This window comes from Triturus cristatus, chromosome 6, assembly GCF_964204655.1.
Source record: "Triturus cristatus chromosome 6, aTriCri1.1, whole genome shotgun sequence".
NCBI classification, from domain to species: domain Eukaryota; kingdom Metazoa; phylum Chordata; class Amphibia; order Caudata; family Salamandridae; genus Triturus; species Triturus cristatus.
In genome coordinates, this window is record NC_140589.1 from 1,259,735,743 (window position 1) to 1,259,756,317 (window position 20,575).

Here is a 20,575-nt window from a genome sequence, read left to right on the forward strand (position 1 = left end):
ACTGCTCATTCACACCTTCATTTTCCCAGGTAGTACCCATGCAGTCCAGCAATGACACTGTTACTCCCTGAACACTCCTCGAGTCACCCAGCCAGTACCATTTACTAATCCAATCACTCTGCCAATACCCAAGCACTTATAAGTTCACCACTCACTCTCCTTGCAGTAATCTAATCATCCAGTCACTACCCATGTACTAATGTAATGACCCAGACACTAACATATGCAGTGCTACAATCACATATGCACTACCCATGTAGTCCTCTAACCACCTACACACTGCTCATTCACACCTTCATTTTCCCAGGTAGTACCCATGCAGTCCAGCAATCACACTGTTACTCCCTGTACACTCCTCGAGTCACCCAGCCAGTACAATGTACTAATCCAATCACTCCACCAATACCCAAACACTTGTAAATTCACCATGCACTCTCCTCGCACTACTGTAATCATCCAGTCACTACCCATGTACTCATGCAATAACCCAGGCACTAACACATGCAGTGCTACAATCACATGTGCACTACCCATGCAGTCCTCTAACCACCTACACACTTCTCATTCACACCTTCATTTTCCCAGGTAGTACCCATGCAGTCCAGCAATCACACTGTTACTCCCCGTACACTCCTCAAGTCACCAGGCAGTACCATTTACTAATCCAGTCACACCGCCAATACCCAATCACTTATAAATTCACCATACACTCTCCCTGCAGTACTCTAATCATCTAGTCACTACCCATGTACTCATGCAATGACCCAGACACTAACACATACAGTGCTACAATCACATGTGTACTACCCATGCAGTCCTCTAACCACCTACACACTGCTCATTCACACCTTCATTTTCCCAGGTAGTACCATGCAGTCCAGCAATCACACTGTTACTCCCCGTGCACTGCTCCAGTCACCCGGCCAGTATCATGTACTAATCCAATCACACTGCCAATACCCAAGCACTTATAAATTCACCATACACTCTCTCTGCAGTACTCTAATCATCCAGTCACTACCTATGTACTCATGCAATGACCCAGACACTAACATATGCAGTGCTACAATACCCTGTGCACTCCCCATGCAGTCCCCTAACCATCTACACACTGCTCATTCACACCTTCATTTTCCCAGGTAGTACCCATGCAGTCCAGCAATCACACTGTTAATCCCCGTGCACTCCTCCAGTCACCCAGCTAGTACCATGTACTAATCCAATCACTCCATCAATACCCAAGCACTTATAAATTCACCATGCACTCTACTTGCAGTACTCTAATCATCCAGTCACTACCCATGTACTCATGCAATGACCCAGACACTAACACATGCAGTGCTACAATCACATGTGCACTACTGATGCAGTCCTCTAACCACCTATACACTGCTCATTCACACCTTTATTTTCCCAGGTACTAACCATGCACTCCAGCAATCACACTGTTACTCCCTGTGCACTCCTCCAGTTACCCAGCAAGTACCATGTACTAATCCAATCACTCCGTCAATACCCAAGCACTTATAAATTCACCATACCCTCTCCTTGCAGTACTATAATCATCCAGTCACTACCCATGTACACATGCAATGACCCACGCACTAACACATGTAGTGCTACAATCACATGTGCACTACCCATGCAGTCCTCTAACCACCTACATACTGCTCATTCACACCTTCATTTTCCCAGGTACTAACCATGCACTCCAGCAATCACACTGTCACTGCCCGTGCACTCCTCCAGTTACCCAGCCAGTAGCATGTACTAATCCAATCACTCTGTCAATACCCAAGCACTTATAAATTCACCATATACTCTCCTTGCAGTACTCTAATCATCCAGTCACTACCCATGCACTCATGTAATGACCCAGACTCTAACATATGCAGTGCTACAATCACGTATGCACTACCCATGTAGTCCTCCAACCACCTACACACTGCTCATTCACACCTTCATTTTCCCAGGTAGTACCTATGCAGTCCAGCAATCACACTGTTACTCCCTGTGTACTCCTCGAGTCACCCAGCCAGTACAATGTACTAATCCAATCACTCGACCAATACCCAAGCACTTGTAAATTCACAATGCACTCTCCTCGCACTACTGTAATCATCCAGTCACTACCCATGTACTCATGTAATGACCCAGACACTAAAATATGCAGTGCTACAATCACATATGCACTACCCATGTAGTCCTCTAACCACCTACACACTGCTCATTCACACCTTCATTTTCCCAGGTATTAACCATGCACTCCAGCAATCACACTGTCACTCCCTGTGCACTCCTCCAGTTACTCAGCCAGTTCCATGTACTAATCCAATCACTCTGTCAATACCCAAGCACTTATAAATTCACCATACACTCTCCTTGCAGTACTGTAATCATCCAGTCACTATCCATGTACACATGCAATGACCCAGGCAGTAACACATGCACAGCTACATTCACATGTGCACCACACATGCAGTCCTCTAACCACCTAGACACAGCTCATTCACCCTCTTCCAATCACTCAACCACCACTTATATACTAATGCAATCACCCACGCATTATCCATCCACTAATGCAATAACTCAGGGATTACAAATACACTTGTGCAATCATAGAAACAGTACTCATGCACTCATACAATCACCATGCACTACTCATGCACTCTTTGAATCAACCATACTCTACACATATAGTCCAGCAATCATCCAGACATAAGCATGCAGTTATTTCTCTTTTTAAACCAGATAAGGTAGTTCTGAAAAGAACTATTTTTTTCTACCTTTTTGTTTTTACATTTTTTTGTTTTTTTTAAAAGATATTTTGTAAATTGTTTTGGTGTTTTTGGAAAACCGAAAAAAGCAACAGGCTAAAGTCTTAACTTGTGGAATTGTAAAGTCATTCAGCAAAAAAACAAAAATAAATTAGCAGCGATGGTTCCTTGCTGCAGAACAAACAGCATCCACAGATTGTTCACCACAACATAGTATGGCGTTGCATTTTATGCACTGCTGTTTTAAGTTTGCAAACTCTGAGTGTATGTCCGGCCCTAGAGATGACGTAATTGACGCTCCTGAAGTGCTGGGACCAGCTACCTAGTCACCTTGCTGCATATTTCGTTGTGCACGTCACATCTGCTCTCGTGCAAAATGTCTTGGATGGATTGTCTGGAGGTGCTTGTACATACTCGACGTCCCACAAGAGTATTGTTTGTCACTTCCTCTAGACAAAATCCGTGGACAGAGAGTACAGCTAACCATCCTTACATTGACTTTCTTTTCACCATCTGGGATGGTGAAAAACTTCCAGACGATGGATTCTGGTCTCATTTTGGGAGGTGGTTCTTCAATCTCTTCTTCATCAGAAGTATGTTGTTGCTCAGGATTGGAAGAAGCCATTTCCAAAAATCTCCAAGAAACACCCAAAACATTTACAGACTAGCTGCAAAAACGCAAAAGGTGTCTCTCCAGTGAAGCTGCAGAGAGAATGACAAAAATGGGTGGGGTCCTTGAACTGCTAGAATGGAAAACCTTATGAACCAATGAAATGCTTTCTTTTAAAGTAACATGGGAGTCACGCACCCAGCGCACAACCAGCGTTCACCTGACGCGACTTTGCGAAAATATATTTAACAATAATATAAGTTTATTACAAGTAGAAATATCTGATTTTTATTATAGATTAGATAATCTCTTGCTCTCATATACACACTAAAGTTATATACATATAGTTTTAAAACATAAAAAAAATTGCGGGAGTCGTGCACCCTGCGTGACCCCATACGTTCATAACATTACACGGGGCCTGGCACCGCACACCTGTTGCATACCAAACACGCACACAACGCGATCCCATACGTATATGACGTTACACAGGACCCAGCACCTCGCTCCCATCGCACACCAAATGCGCATCCTTCGCGACTTTAGCAATATGGCGGCTTGAATCCGCGCACCCAACGAGATGGATGCACGATGGGTACGCGACTCCACTTTTCCCTAAAAAGAAAAAATATATATATTTTAGAACACACAAGACATTACATATTTTAAAAATAATACATAAATATTAAATTAAAGGACATTACAGTTCCAAAATATCACCCAAAAAAAATCAATTTACAGAAAAAAGATACGTTTTATAAATATTATTAAATTTAAAAAACCTTTGAAATTCACTGAAAAAACATAGATTTAAGGGACATTATAGTTAGAAATTTTCATTAAAAAAATCTTTGAAATTCAGTGAAAAAACCAGAGGTTTCAGGGACGTTATAGTTAGAAATTAGCATTTTAAAAAACCTTAGAAATTCACTTAAAAAAACCATAGGTTTCAGGGACGTTATAGTTAGTTGGACATTTCACTCGTACAAAATCAGAAAAATGTGGCCGTTTTAGTTAGTAGAGCTAACTATAACTGGGGCCTGCAATGCACTGCTGATGACGTCACATATTACATCCATCATGACATGGTCAATGACATCACAGATGACATCACTGATGACATCGCAAATGATATCACTGATGACATCATCCACATGATAATCTGATGCACCTTCTCACACCCTAATATAACATTTGATACACCCACTCATCAGCAGAGGATTGCGGTCGCGTGAGTTATAGTTGCCTGCACTAACTATAACGGGGGAATTTCATTGTTTTTTCACGAGTGAAATGTCCTGCTAACTATAACATGTGTGAAACCTATGGTTTTTTCAGTGAATTTGCAAGGTTTTTTAAATGCCAATTCCTAACTATAACGTGTGTGAAACCTATGTTTTTTTCAGTGAATTTGTACGGTTTTTTAAATGCAAATTTTTTTGGGAGATTTTTGGTAAAACATAATAATCCAACCTATGTATAAAATAATATATGTACTATATCCTGCATTATGGAATGGTTAATTTTTAAAAAATTAATGTTTACATACAGTTGTACATCACAGTTATTATCTTCTACAACTCTTGAAACTTGTATTTTTTTTTTTTATGCATTTTTTGCCGTGCGCGTACGGTAAGCTGACGCTACGCGCTCCGTACATCATAAGTACGGTGCGCTTACGTGATACGATGTGAGTACGGTAAGCTGACGCTACGCGCTCCGTACGTCATAAGTACGGTGCGCTTACGTGATACGTACGTGACGTACGCGTACACGCATGCGCGTTGCGCGGAACCAACGTCGCGGTTACGCGGGTGCGTGTAATGCGCATGCACGAGTGCATCCTACGTACGCGCTCCGTAAGCGCTCCGAAAGCGCATATTTACGTCACGTTTGCGCATGCGTACTTGTTTACGAGCGCATACCGTAAGCTTACGGAGCGCGCACGGTAGGTCATGTGATCCACAAAGAACACTTTTCATTGGTTGAAACTACTTTCAGTTCCAGAAACTTCCCACACCACACCCATTCCCCTCATTACTGCTTGAGATCCCCTAGGAGAAGGAGCTGAATTGACATTGAGATACAATGGCAGAGCAGCAGTCCTCTTCTGAGAGTGAGCCTAGCAGCACCATCATCAGACAGAGAAGGAGGAAACAAAAGGATTCTTTTGTGTGGGAGTATTTTACTTTTCCAGAGGGGCAGAAAAAGGTCAATGCTCCATTGGTCACTTGCAGACTTTGTGACCGTGTTTTATCTAGAGGAGATGCAAGGAAGAAGTATTCCTTTGGAAATCACTCTATGATGAGACACCTTAGGGATAAACATCCCAAGACCTTTGCTCGACATACTGAAAAAAACTCTTCAGTAAGTCACCGGAGCCCAACCTCAGAAGCTCAGCCGAGTACATCATCGGCAGCTCAGCTGAGCCCTTCCTCTGAGGTGGGAGCATCACCTTCTTCAGCTCCTCTGGACATTAACCCTCGATTTCGGAGGGTTTCAATGAGGTGTACAACGTGTTGTGGTCTTATTGTTTTTGGGGAGACCAGTGTTTCCCTTATTAACAATAAGATAGACCAGCACGTTTGTAGACGTTCATATTATTCCCATTCTTTCTTTCCTCTATCCCTGTATTAACACAACGGCTCTTTTAAGAGCCAACCTTACCTCACAATTTTTTTTATTTTTTTTTAAGCTTTCCTTTTTGAAATTTTTGTTTTGCCGTGCGTGTACGGTACGCGTAATCGCGGAATAGTTACGCGAAGTTCGCGGAATTTTTCTCGTGGTATTTTCCCGTTTACGCCGTGCGCGTATGCTACGCGCATTCCGCGATTTTTCGAAAAAAAATTTAAATTAATTTTTGCCCTTGGGGGTCCTTCTGGGACCCCCTGACAAAGGCTAGGGGGTCAGGAACTGTCCACCCTGCCCCCTTTTCACGTTCTCCACCTTTGTTTTTCACCCCCTCAGACTGTGAGAGACAAAATGGCGGCCGACACTTCCTGGTTTCGACCGATTAGAATGTTTACTAAGATCTAACAACCAATCAGAATCGCGCTCGTGCACGGCGGCGTGCGCGTACGGTAAGCTTACGGTACTCGCTCGGAGCGCGCCTATTAAATGCTATTTTCTCAGGAAATACTGAACAGATTTACACGAGACCTTCAAAAGGCACATCCCTGACCTGAGGGCTACCTCTCTGCCAATTTTCAAGTAATTCTGTTCAGCCGTTCGGGCTGTAGCTCGGACTAAAGGTCCTATGGAAAAATGCATGGGGAAAACACGTTTTGGGACCGCCCCTTTTTCTCAGCCCCCGCTTAACGAATCCCCCCGAGACTTTCAGGGAAGGAGCGGAGCGGAGCGCCCCACCTATTTTGAGAATTTTGCGAGGATTCGTCAATCGGCGGCAAAGTTATTCCAAATAGAATGTTGCGGATTTCCTATGGAAACACGGTCCTAACTATAACTATCTACTGGCGACCGCCAGTAGATAATTACCTACTGGCGGTCGCCAGTAGGTAGTTATAGTTAGGACCCCTTTTCCATAGGAAATTTGCAACATTCTATTTGGAATAACTTTGGCGCCGGTCGACGAATCCTCGCGAATTTCTCAAAATAGGTGGGGCGCTACGCTCCGCTCCTACCCTGAAAGTCTCGGGGGGATTCGTCAAGCGGGGGCTGAGATAAAAGGGGGGTCCCAAAATGCGTTTTTCCCATGCATTTTTCCATAGGACCTTTAGACAGGGCTACAGCCCGAACGGCTGAACAGAATTACTAGAAATTTGGCAGAGAGGTAGTCCCTAGGTCAAGGAAGTGCCTTTTGTAGGTTTGGTGTAAATCTGTTCAGTAGATTCTGAGAAAATAGCCTTTAAATCAATATATATATCTGAGCCAGCTTACGGTACGCTTACCGATTCTGATTGGCTGTTAGATCTTAGTAAACATTCGAATCGGCCGAAACCAGGAAGCGGCGGCCGCCATTTTGTATGTTTCACTCAGAAAAAAAAGAGTGAAAACAAGAAAAGGGGGCAAGGAGGAGAGTTACAGACCCCCTTACATTTGTGAGGGGGTCAAAGAAGGACAGAAAAGTACAAAGAAAACATTTATTGATTTTTAAAAAAATCACGGGGTACGCGTACGGTAAGCTTACGGTAAGCGTACGGAAGAAAAAAAAAATTAAAAAAGAAATGAAATGCAGATTTAAGAGTTTAGATATTAGGGGGCTCTAAAAAGAGCCGTTGTGTTTATGAAGTGATTTTTTAAGTGGTACCTACAAGTAAGTACCGATGCAGAGTCTAAGGTTCAAGAGGAAGACTCTGTTCCCTTCATCATTGAAGTGCACACCATCTCCTCTATAAATGTCTTGCATGTCATAACGCAAGTTCTTGTGGTAAATGGCACCCATACCATAGTCACGGAGGAAAGCAGAAACAGATTTGTTGACGTGCTTTCTTGCTTTGTCAATTTGCGGACAGAAATGATTGGACCAGTTCCATTTTTGCCTTTGGCATATGTTGGAAAACACAAAGGCAGTTTTAGGGAAAAGTGAAAACAGTTGTGCAAAGGTGTCCTTCATAAGCATTTCCAGACCTACCCCAGTCAAAGTGCCTAGGTCATTGCCACCACAGTGCACTATTATGAGGTCAGGGTGTTGGATTTGCATGAAGGATTTCACCAATGGCATCAATTGGTGCCACTTTAACCCTCTCTGACCAATCCATTTAATGTCTACATTTGGCAAAGCAAGGTCTCTCACCATACCTGTTTTCTCTGCATACTTTTCACTCCAGAAGACATAGCTGTGCCCTACAATCCACACTGTGAACATCTTCAAAGGAGAACTGGATGCACTCAGGAGGTGTCTTTCAGTAGAATGGCAATATGAAAAGAAAGACAGTTTGGAAATGGAGGCATACATATTTTTTTCAAAACAAAAATAACTGATTGGCTGTTTCATACCATTCTAGAATAAAAACTAGGCTGTATGTGTAAATTAATAGAAGCATGTTTTGTATTGGTACAAAAAAATGTGTTACCAAAGAACAGTACTATGGATTTGCTGTTAGGTTTGAAAAGTCAAGCACTCTTGCTCTGTGGAATTGAAACATTGTGTGGCGAACTTCTGACCTAACTCCACACAGCAGTGTTCCATGAGCTGTTGCTATGGTAGCAGGCAGAAGTCAAGTTGGGGGAAGGGTACTAGGTAGAAGTCAAGTTGGGGGCAGGGTACTTTTGGAAAAGGGTTGGTTTTCAACCAATAGAAATGTGTGATTACATTTGAAAAAAAGGGGGAAGCACTGAGATTTGAAACTTACATGTATATGTGTGGAAAAATAGAGGGAAAGTTTGCCATTATCTGGTTCTGCTGAGAGGAGAGAGGTGTAGAGAACAGAGATCCTGGCTCTGATAATCTGCTGTTTGAGTGCCACATTTCTTTCACAACTAACTAATTTTAAAGGTGAGTTTAGAGTTTGAGAGGGGATGTATATGGTAAATTAAGAAATGAATAATAGAATTGGAATTCCTTTTGTAGAAGTTGTGTTTATTATTTTCTGTTTTTGGAGAAATTTAAATGTGAGGAACATGTAAAATAATATGGACTATTTTTTCATGATAAATTAAGGTGTACTGGTAAAAATAAGGAATACTTTAAGGGTTTGAGGTTGCAGTCAGTAATGCAAATACATTCAGCATCACTAAGGCTGGTTGCCCTTGCTGGAGTGTAGGCAGTCACCGAGGATACACATGGTGGTGGTCTGAAAAAGCAGTTTGGACATGGGCTTTTTAAAAAAATCTAAAAAGTGGATTCATAATGTGTCAGTCTGTAAAAGTGATTTTCACTTGCCAAAAAAAAAGAGCAGTAAGTGTGCATTTAAATTGGCAAAGAAATTTCGTTTTGTGACTAATGTGAAAACATGACTCTGTGTGCAAATAGGAATTACAGGCAGAGATTTATTGCGTTTTGCTCTGGTGATTTCACAGTTGCATTAGTAGGAAAAAGGGGGAGCGATTTTTTGGGGGAAGAAGCAGACTCTTAGCACACATCCAGCTCCATTCCATGTATAATCATGCACAGTATTTAGAAGCGAGTGGGGTTTTGAGGTTTCAGTCTGTAATGCAAATACATTCAGCATCACTAAGGCTGGTTGCCCTTGCTGGAGTGTAGGCAGTCACCGAGGATACACATGGTGGTGGTCTGAAAAAGCAGTCTGGACATGTGCAATTTAAAAAATCTAAAAAGTGGATTCATAATGTGTCAGTCTGTAAAAGTGATTTTCACTTGCCAAAAAAAAAGAGCAGTAAGTGTGCATTTAAATTGGCAAAGAAATTTCGTTTTGGGACTAATGTGAAAACATGACTCTGTGTGCAAATAGGAATTACAGGCAGAGATTTATTGCGTTTTGCTCTGGTGATTTCACAGTTGCATTAGTAGGAAAAAGGGGGAGCGATTTTTTTGGTGCAGAAGCAGACTCTTAGCACACACCCAGCTCCTTTCCATGTATAATCATGCACAGTATTTACAAGCGAGTGGGGTTTTGAGGTTTCAGTCTGTAATGCAAATACATTCAGCATCACTAAGGCTGGTTGCCCTTGCTGGAGTGAAGGCAGTCACCAAGGATACACATGGTGGTGGTCTGAAAAAGCAGTCTGGACATGGGCTTTTTAAAAAAAATCTGAAAAGTGGTTTCATAATGTGTCAGTCTGTAAAAGTGATTTTCACTTGCCAAAAAAAAAGAGCAGTAAGTGTGCATTCAAATTGGCAAAGAAATTTCGTTTTGGGACTAATGTGAAAACATGACTCTGTGTGCAAAGAGGAATTATAGGCAGAGATTTATTGCGTTTTGCTCTGGTGATTTCACAGTTGCATTAGTAGGAAAAAGGGGGAGCGATTTTTTGGGGGAAGAAGTAGACTCTTAGCACACACTCAGCTGCTTGCCATGTGGAATCATGCACAGTATTTAGAAGCGAGTGGGGTTTTGAGGTTTCAGTCTGTAATGCAAATACATTCAGCATCACTAAGGCTGGTTGCCCTTGCTGGAGTGAAGGCAGTCACCGAGGATACACATGGTGGTGGTCTGAAAAAGCAGTCTGGACATGGGCTTTTTTAAAAAAATCTGAAAAGTGGTTTCATAATGTGTCAGTCTGTAAAAGTGATTTTCACTTGCCAAAAAAAAAGAGCAGTAAGTGTGCATTTAAATTGGCAAAGAAATTTCGTTTTGGGACTAATGTGAAAACATGACTCTGTGTGCAAAGAGGAATTATAGGCAGAGATTTATTGCGTTTTGCTCTGGTGATTTCACAGTTGCATTAGTAGGAAAAAGGGGGAGCGATTTTTTGGGGGAAGAAGCAGACTCTTAGCACACACTCAGCTGCTTACCATGTGGAATCATGCACAGTATTTAGAAGCGAGTGGGGTTTTGAGGTTTCAGTCTGTAATGCAAATACATTCAGCATCACTAAGGCTGGTTGCCCTTGCTGGAGTGTAGGCAGTCACCGAGGATACACATGGTGGTGGTCTGAAAAAGCAGTCTGGACATGGGCTTTTTAAAAAAATATAAAAAGTGGATTCATAATGTGTCAGTCTGTAAAAGTGATTTTCACTTGCCAAAAAAAAAGAGCAGTAAGTGTGCGTTCAAATTGGCAAAGAAATTTCGTTTTGTGACTAATGTGAAAACATGACTCTGTGTGCAAATAGGAATTACAGGCAGAGATTTATTGCGTTTTGCTCATTAGTTATTCTGGTTAATGGTGTACCTACAAAGAATAAGAAGATTTGGCAGGAGCTGGTAGATGTGCGGAAAGTACAAAGAGCAAATTTGTATTTGAAAAGGAATAACAAATGGTATGAATCAATTTATATAGAAGAAGAAGAAGAAGAAGATTTACAAGAAGACACAGAAACACCAACTGGACAAATAGAAAAAGTGGACAAGTCAAAGGAAGAAGAAATTTATGAACATTTTAGCATACATCCTCTTCATTCAAAAGAAGTTATGGGAGATAATATTGATCTCTTTCAGATGAAGAAAGCAAAAGGAACTCCCGTGAGTGTATGGGAGGAGAGCTTGGAAGCTCAATGTTTTCCCCAGCTGTTTCCTAAAGGAAAAGGAGGACGATACGATGAACGTCCAGAACAGATTCCAGCTTCTGAGTATCGGACTACAAGACTATATGCTGAAGATCCCAGATTTCGACAAAGTATTCCTTATTTGTTCCATCTTTTATTTGAAAGCGACTTGTCTGCACTGTCTTATGCAGTAAATCACATTTTAAAAAGTGGAGTACATTTACAAAATGTGTCTGCTAAGGATTTTATGGAGAAAGTGCAGCACCGAGATGATCATTTGGAAACACAACTGATCAATCTGATGGCTTGTCAGCGTGGGACAAATGAATATTGGTACCGACGCCATGGTGAATTAAAATGCATGTTACGGAATTTAGGAACACCAACATGGTTCGTTACCCTAAGCTGTGCGGAGTACGCTTGGGATGATTTACTGGATTTTCTACGAGAGGCAAATTCAAACATTAAAAACATCGAATACAAGACAGCAGGAGAACTGTGCTCATTGGATCCGGTTAATGTTTGCAGATATTTCAATCATAGATTTGAGGCTATGATGTCCTTCATCTGCAATAAAAAAAATCCACCTCTTGGAGAAGTAGTAGATTTCTTTTGGAGAAAAGAGTACCAGGCAAGAGGTGCTCCTCATATTCATATGCTGTTGTGGATCAAGGATGCCCCAAAGTTTGGAACAGATACTGATGAAGCAGTGTTATCTTTCATTGAAGAATATGCAACATGTGCTATACCAAAAAGCACAGAAGAGAAAAAGTTAAAGGAGCAAGTTTTACGTTTCCAAAGTCATCGGTGTGGAAAATACTGTCGACGGAAATACAAGAGCAAAGATAAATACTACACTAAATGTCGATTTGGATTTCCTAGACCTGTTCTTTCAAATGGAAGAGTCAACAGTTTTATGTCAGCTGTGAGACATACTATCACAAGAAAATCACCTAAGAATACCGACAACCTAAAAAGAAAAGAAGAATCAAAAAATATAAATGACTACAACCCAGTCATTTTATCCATGTGGAACGCTAACATGGATATACAGTATGTAGCTGACAATTCCATTGCTGTTGCTCGATATGTAACGTCTTACATTACGAAATCAGAAAAAACAGAATTGAAGGAAATGTGGGAAGAGATTTCTCACGAGAAGACTGTCAGTAAGAAGCTGTACAGTTTCAGTTTGAAGATGTTATCGCATCGAGAAATTGGATCCTACGAATGTTCAGATAGGTTATCTTCTGCAAGTCTCTACTCGAAGTCAAGAAGAATAATTTGGGCAAGTTTAGGCCTTGCAGCAATGAGAAATCGGGTACTGAAATCTGTTGGAGAAATTGAATATTTGGCCGAGAATGACCCAGAAAGTACAGATATTTTGAAATCAAACATGTTGGACACATATTATCCCAAGAGAAGTCAACATCTGGAGAACATGTGTCTCTATGAAGTGCTGCAGAACTACATTTATTCACGGAAAGCCGCAGAAGACATCAACAATGGAAAATATAAAGTCGTTGGTGAGGAAGGATGTTTGGTGAAGCAAACAAAAGGAAGTTTGATAAATCACAGGAAGCTGAGTTGCGACACTACTGACAAGAAGGAATTTTACTACTTGGCTCTTTTACAGTTGTTTAAACCATGGCGTACAGAGGATGAACTACTGGGAGAATTTCAAAGCTATGAAGATTCTTTTAATGCTTGCAAAGACAGCATACAATGCAGTACATTCTCAAGTTATCTGCAAATGTTAAATGAAGAAATTGAACAGGAAACTACAATTGCAGCAGAAATAGCTAGAGACAGTTCTCAGGACAGCCAAAGTTCAGGAACACTCAGTCAAGATCCCCTAGGACAACCAATCGTTGAAAATGAAGCATCAATAGCCATGAATGAAGTGGAAACGGCTATGAATCAAGCTCAAGAAGAATTTATAGACTTTGGAAAGACAACTGAATCAAGAGCAGCAACACATTTATGAAGAGATCAGAAACAAAATTGATCACGGATTTCTATGAAAAAAAAGAGTGCTCATGCACATCATTTCATCCAATCAGGATGTATGTAAGCGGACAAGCTGGAACTGGAAAAAGTTTCCTTATAAAAGTCATCAGAAGCTACCTACAGCAAAAAACAGATTCTACTTTGTCTTGTGTGGTTACTGCTCCAACTGGGTTAGCAGCATATAACATAAAAGGAATCACTTTACATCGTTTGCTAATGTTACCAGTGGAGCATGAGAACAAAATACAATACAACAAGCTAACTGGAGAAGCATCCTTGGAAGTTTCAAGAGTATTGAAGAAGATGCAAGTTCTCATTATTGATGAGGTGAGCATGGTATCAAACTTAATGCTTGCCTTTGTGCATTTAAGAATGCAGCAAATTTTGAAGACAGACTATGACATGTTATTTGGTGGAAAACACGTCATAGTTTTTGGAGATCTTTTGCAACTTACTCCAGTTAAAGGACAACCAGTGTTTAATACTGTCACACATGAAGACACGAAGAAGTCATTGGGAAGCATCGGAAATACAAATATTTGGTCCTTCTTTGAGTACAAGGAACTTACTACTAATATGAGGCAAGCAAGCGATGAAGAATATGGAAGTATTCTGAAAGATATCAGAATTGGACTACTCACAGAAGTTGGCAAAAAAGCATTACAGAGTCGGCTGCTACATAATTTATTTCCAAAAGAAGAAATAGTTGCAGAGAAAATATACAAGAACATTGCAGAAAACAAAAGTGTCATCTGCTTAATGCCAACTCTACGTGAATGCTCAATATTTAATGAGGAGCTTTTGAAATTGGAAAAGGAAGAGATCAGGAAATTGGAAGCAGTGGACAAAATTGAGGATGGAAGAATTACTGTCACAGTAACAGGCAAACTGAAAAATAAATTGGATTCACTAGAGAAGAACATCTCCAAAACAGCTGGATTAGAAAAAAATCTATATGTTTGCATGAACTGTAGAGTATTTTTAAGAAGAAATTTGGATGTTGAAAAAGGTTTAGTTAATGGAGCTATGGGTCGAGTTGTGGGTTTTATTAATTATCAGAAAAAAGATGGAATTGAATGTTTAAAAATAAAATTTGATCAGATAGAAGAAGTTAAAGATATTTGTCGTTGTACAGTTCGTTTCATGCTTGTGAAAGACTTATATGTACGTAGGAAGCAGTTTCCGTTTTCTCTAGCATATGCTGTAACTATTCACAAGTCTCAAGGATTGACTGTAGATTGTGCATTTGTGAACATTGGTTCAACTGTGTTCAAAGAAGGTATGGCATATGTTGCTTTGTCACGAGTGAAAACATTATCTGGTTTATTCATGATAGACTTTGATGATTCAAAAGTTAGTGCTGATACAAACTGTGTAAAGGAGTATAATAGATTAAGAAGAAGCTATGCTCCTCATTTAGGTCAGTATCCTGTGTTGGAGAAACGTGTAGTTTCTCGTAAAAGAAAAAATTAGAATATCTGTAATGAAGATGTAGAGAAGAGGAAAAAAAAGAGGAGTGATGTAATTGCAAGCAAAAAGAAAAAGGAAAATGAAGAACAGGTTGTAGGATGTCATTTTGAAAATAGCTCTGGTGTCAACTGCTACGCAAATGTAGTGCTGAATGTTGCATTTTATCTGGAAAGTTTGCAAGAGCAGATAATAGTAAATCAGGGAAAAAGATTCTGTTCTGAGCTGAGTCTCCTTTTTCAAAAGCTGAGTAAAGATAAAACTCAAATAGAAAGTGCTACTGAAATTAGAAAACTTTTAGATATATGTTCAGGACGAACACAGTTTTCTCAAAATGAACAGCAAGATGCACACGAATTTTTGATGTATTTTCTTCAAGTACTGGAAGAAGAAGGGGTTCCCATTGAAAATGTATTTGGTCTCTCTTATAAATTGGAACATAGTTGTGAAAACTGTTATAATATATGTGGCTCTAATGTTGATAATGAAAGGTTTATTTATTTGACATTGCCAGAGAGTAAAACAGTCACTTTTGCAAAATTAGTTAAAGATGCTAATCATAGCATGAAATGCGGTGAGTGTAAATCTGACATGTTTTCAACATTAATTTTAAAGGAATACGGACAGTATGTAATTTTAATGATGCAACGATGTAGAGCTGATGGTTCAAAATTGGATACTTTAATAAAGAAGTTTACAGGACAGCAATTATCAATTTCAGGAAAAACTTTTGTAACTGTTGCAATAATTTTCCATGATGGACCTACTGTTACTTCTGGACATTACACAGTTTATCTTAAATGTGAAAAAGGCTGGACACTGTGTAATGATTCCCAATTGATTTTCAAACAACGTTTGCCTTTTGATTTAGCAAATTCCTATCTAATCTTCCTGAAACCTAAATTTTAGAGAGACTTGGCAAGATCTGGACAAAATAATTTTACCATTTTACTGGATTACCATTGGAATTTTCAAAAAAAAAGATTTTTTAAATTATCATTTGGCCTAATGGAAAGATAACCAATTGTAATGTGGACTTTTTTAATTTTTAATGAAACTTTCAAAAACCAATAATTTAGAGAAAATCGGTAACATCTGCACAATTTAAATTTTGGAATGTTATTGGAGTGCCATTGGAAATTTTTTCAAAAAAGATTTTAAAAATTACTATTTGGCCATGCGGAAAAGTAACCAATTCTATTGTGGACTTAATAAATTATTAAAAAAAATTTCGGGAACCAAAATGTTACAGAGAATCGGTGAGATCTGGACAAATTAAACTTTAGAATTTTATTGGATTACCATTGGAAATTTAATCCAAAAATTTTTTTAAAATTACTATTTGGCCTAAAGGAAATGGAATCAGATGTATTGTGGAGTTATTTGAGATATAATATTGTGATTATACTTCTGAAACAAAAATATCAGACGGTATTTTAAAGAAATAAGTATTGTTTTTGGATGATATTTTTTTAGAATATTATGCATTTCTGTAATGTTAAGTTTAAGTGAGAAGAGATTCTAGGCTTTTTTAATACAATCTTTGAGATTGTTATTTTTTTTTTGCCCGCTGTTAAATGATGAATGCAATTGCTTTCACAATTTAAAGTGAAATGCAATATATTCTGAAAACAGCAAAAATAAGGCAAAAATATTTTTTGGTAAATATGTAAATACGTGTACTGTATTTTAAAATGTTTAAAAAATATTCATACTTTTTTCTTTTTTTCAGATTGATATAGAAAATTTTCGAAAACTAGAACCATTTTTAAAGCAATTTTTTTTTATAAAAAACAAATGAATAAATATTTTTTTGAGTGGGTATGGTAAGTCAATAATAATAATTGTAGTGTTTCAAAGTCCTTGTAATGTGATTATTGATTTTTAGTGTTTTTTAAAAAAAATAATAATAATTACGCGCACCGTACGCGTACGGTAAAAAAAAAAAAAAAAGTTTTAAAAAACATCTATAAAAAAAAGATGAAAGATAAGGTTGGCTCTTAAAAGAGCCGTTGTGTTCATGCAGGGAGAGAGGAAAGAAAGAATGGGAAAATTAGTCTCTGTGACAAGTGTGCTGATCTATTTTGAGGTTCACTAGGGAAACACTGGTCTCCCTATGACAAATTAGATCATGACAAGAGGCACATCGAATATCAACCCTCAGAAATCGAGGGTTAATTTCCAGAGGGCCAGCAAAAGGAGATGCTCCCCCCACAGATGAAGGGCTCACCTGACCTACAGAAGAAGGAGTCAGCCCTGCAGATGATGGTCCAGGCTGTGCTGCTGTGGATGTGCTTGGTTGACTTTCTGAAGGGTTACCTCCAAAAAGTCGAGCATGTGTCCTTTTGTGTACATCCTTGAGGTGCCTCATCATGGTATGATTCCCAAAGGAATACTTCCTGTCAGGATTACCTCTTGAAAGTACACGCTGACACAGCTTGCAAGTCACTAAGGGTGCATTTACCTTTAGCTGGCCTTCAGGAAAAGTAAAATAATCCCATACATAAGAGGTCTTTTGTTTCCTCGCTCTCTGCCTTAAGGTAGTGCTGCTAGTGCTAGCCTCACTCTCAGAAGAGCTCTGCTGTTCTGCCATCGTATCACAAAGACAACCCAGCTCCTTCTCCTAAGGGATCACAAGCAGAAATGAGGGGAATGGGTGTGGTGTAGGAGAGTTCTAGAACTGAAAGTAGTTTCAACCAATCAAAAGTTGTGTTTCATGATCACATGACCTACCGTACGCTTACGGTACGCTTACGGTGCGCTTACGGCAAAAGTGCGCATGCGCGTAAAAAAGACACGCGCTTGCGCGCATGCGCATAACAGTCACTGCCCGACACTTCCGCGTAACGTGCGCGTGTAGCGTACACGCGTACGCGTCCCACGCGGAGTATGCGCGGCTACGCAAATTGCGTAACTATACGCAAACAGCGTAGATAAATTACGGGCGTTGCGTAAACCGTACGCTTACCGTAAGCTTACGGTACGCGTACTAAAAAAAAGGAAAAAATGTACTGCAAAAAATTATAACATGTTTATTTTATGAAATATATTTAAAAAAACATATTAAAGAATTTTAAAAATTTAACCATAGTCTTTATAAAAGGTTAGAACATTAAATTAAAAATATGTTTAAAAAATAGAAGAAAAAAAAAAATAGCATTTAAAAAACCTTGCAAATTCACTGAAAAAACCATGGGTTTCACACACGTTATAGTTAGGAATTAGCATTTAAAAAACCTTGCTAATTCAATGAAAAAACCATAGGTTTCACACACGTTATAGTTAGGAATTAGCATTTAAAAAACCATAGAAATTCAATGAAAAAACCAAAGGTTTCACACACGTTATAGTTAGCTGGACATTTTACTCGTAAAAAACCATTGAAATTCCCCCGTTATAGTTAGTTAAGCTAACTATAACTCGCGCACCCGCAATGCACTGCTGATGACGTCACATATTACATCACTCATGACATGGTCAGTGACATCACTCATGACATCACTGATGACATCTCAAATGACATCACTGATGACATCACTGATGACATCATCCCGTGAATGTGTGTTTTTCTGAAAATTAAATATGTTTTATATATGTATATCTCAAGGTCGATGGAAGAATAAATGGGTATATAAGTGTCTAAATGGATGATTTGTTTTTGAAAAATTGATTGTGTAACTGACTGATTAGGTGTATCATAGTGAATACATGGCTTAGTGAGTAATGTTTAAATATGTATATATCTGTATCAGTCTTTCACTTTGTGTATAAGTGGCTGCATGGGTTGGTGAGCAGCTACATGAGTGTTTATATGGGTTATTAGTTGTTTTTTGAGTATCAGTCTGAGTGTCTGTATGGTTCGGTGGGGGGTATTACGTAGTGCATAGGTGCATGAATGAGTGACTCACTGTTTGTATGTGTTGAAGATAGTATGTATGCAGGACTGCATGGGTGGATGAGTGTGTGCATGGGTGTGTTAGTGAGTGAATGACTGTGTCTTTATTAGTAACTACATATGTTTTAAACTAGTATATGTGACTATTGGTGTATATAAGTGAGTATATGTGAGAATGAGAGATTGAAAGAGTTCCTGTATGAATAAGTATGTGTTTCTGTAAGTGATTGTTTAAAAGACTAAGTATGTGTAAGTTTCCGTAGAAGTAAGTGTGGTGGTGTGTGTATAACTATATGCAAGTAAATGGATGTTTTATTCTTTATTAGCATGAGTGACTATGTGTGTGAGTAACTCTACGGATGAGTGGCATTGTGTAACAGGATGTATAGGTGTATGAGTACATATGATGAGTGAGTACATGTATGAGTGACTGTATAGGACTGTTGGTGAATGAGTGGATGTGTATGTGGATCTTAGAATTACTGAGGAGGTTGTTGTAACTGGTATTGGTATGTCCATTGTTTTGAAAAGTTTAGTCTCTATTTATAAATGTGTGTATCAAAGGTTATATTAGGGTGAGAGGAGGTCTGCCACTCTATCACAAGGATGATGTCATCAGTGATGTCATCAGTGATGTCATTTGAGATGTCATCAGTGATGTCATGAGTGATGTCACTGACCATGTCATGAGTGATGTAATATGTGACGTCATCAGCAGTGCATTGCGGGCGCGCGAGTTATAGTTAGCTTAACTAACTATAACGGGGGAATTTCAATGGTTTTTTACGAGTAAAATGTCCAGCTAACTATAACGTGTGTGAAACCTTTGGTTTTTTCATTGAATTTCTATGGTTTTTTAAATGCTAATTCCTAACTATAACGTGTGTGAAACCTATGGTTTTTTCATTGAATATATATATATATATATATATATATATATATATATATATATATATATATATATATATATATATATATATATATATATGTATATATCTATTTATATATATATATATATATATATATATATATATATTCACTGAAAAAACCACTGATGACATCACTGACGACATCATCCAGTGAATGTGTGTTTCTGTAAAGTTTAAATATTTTTCATATATATCTATGCCAAGGTCTATGGAAGAATGAGTGGATATAGAAGTGCCTAAATGGATTATTTAGTAGATGCATGACTGACTGTATAAGTCACTGATTGAACGTATGTTACTGAATGCATGGGTTTTATTTATTTTATTTTATTTGAAAGGTTTTATATAGCGCTAGCTACACCCGAGGGTATCAGAGCGCTTTTCATCGACAATGAAAATAAACCGGAAAACACCAATAACAATAGAGGAAGCAAATTAAACAAATGGTCATACAAAAATAAAGGAATAATTAAGATTATATATTGAGCAGAGTGCATATAGTGTAAACAGAAAACCAATTGAGAGGACCAGAATGTAGTTATAAATAGTAATTTTACCGTATGCCACGGAGGACTTAGTGTACATAGTAGGGGAGGAGGGTATGGTGAGGGGAGATCATGGGTCTAATTACCCCAAAATTTAGTGAGAAGGTGAATTTTAAGGTTTTTTTTTAAGCTGTCATAGGAAGGGTTGCATCAAAGGTCTTTGGGGAGGGCGTTCCAGATGGTTGGGGCGTTGCCAGAGAAAGAGCGGGATTTCAAGGTGTTTTTTTTTAGTAGAGGGGGTATGAGAAGAAGAGTGTTGGTGCTTCTCAGCGTTCGA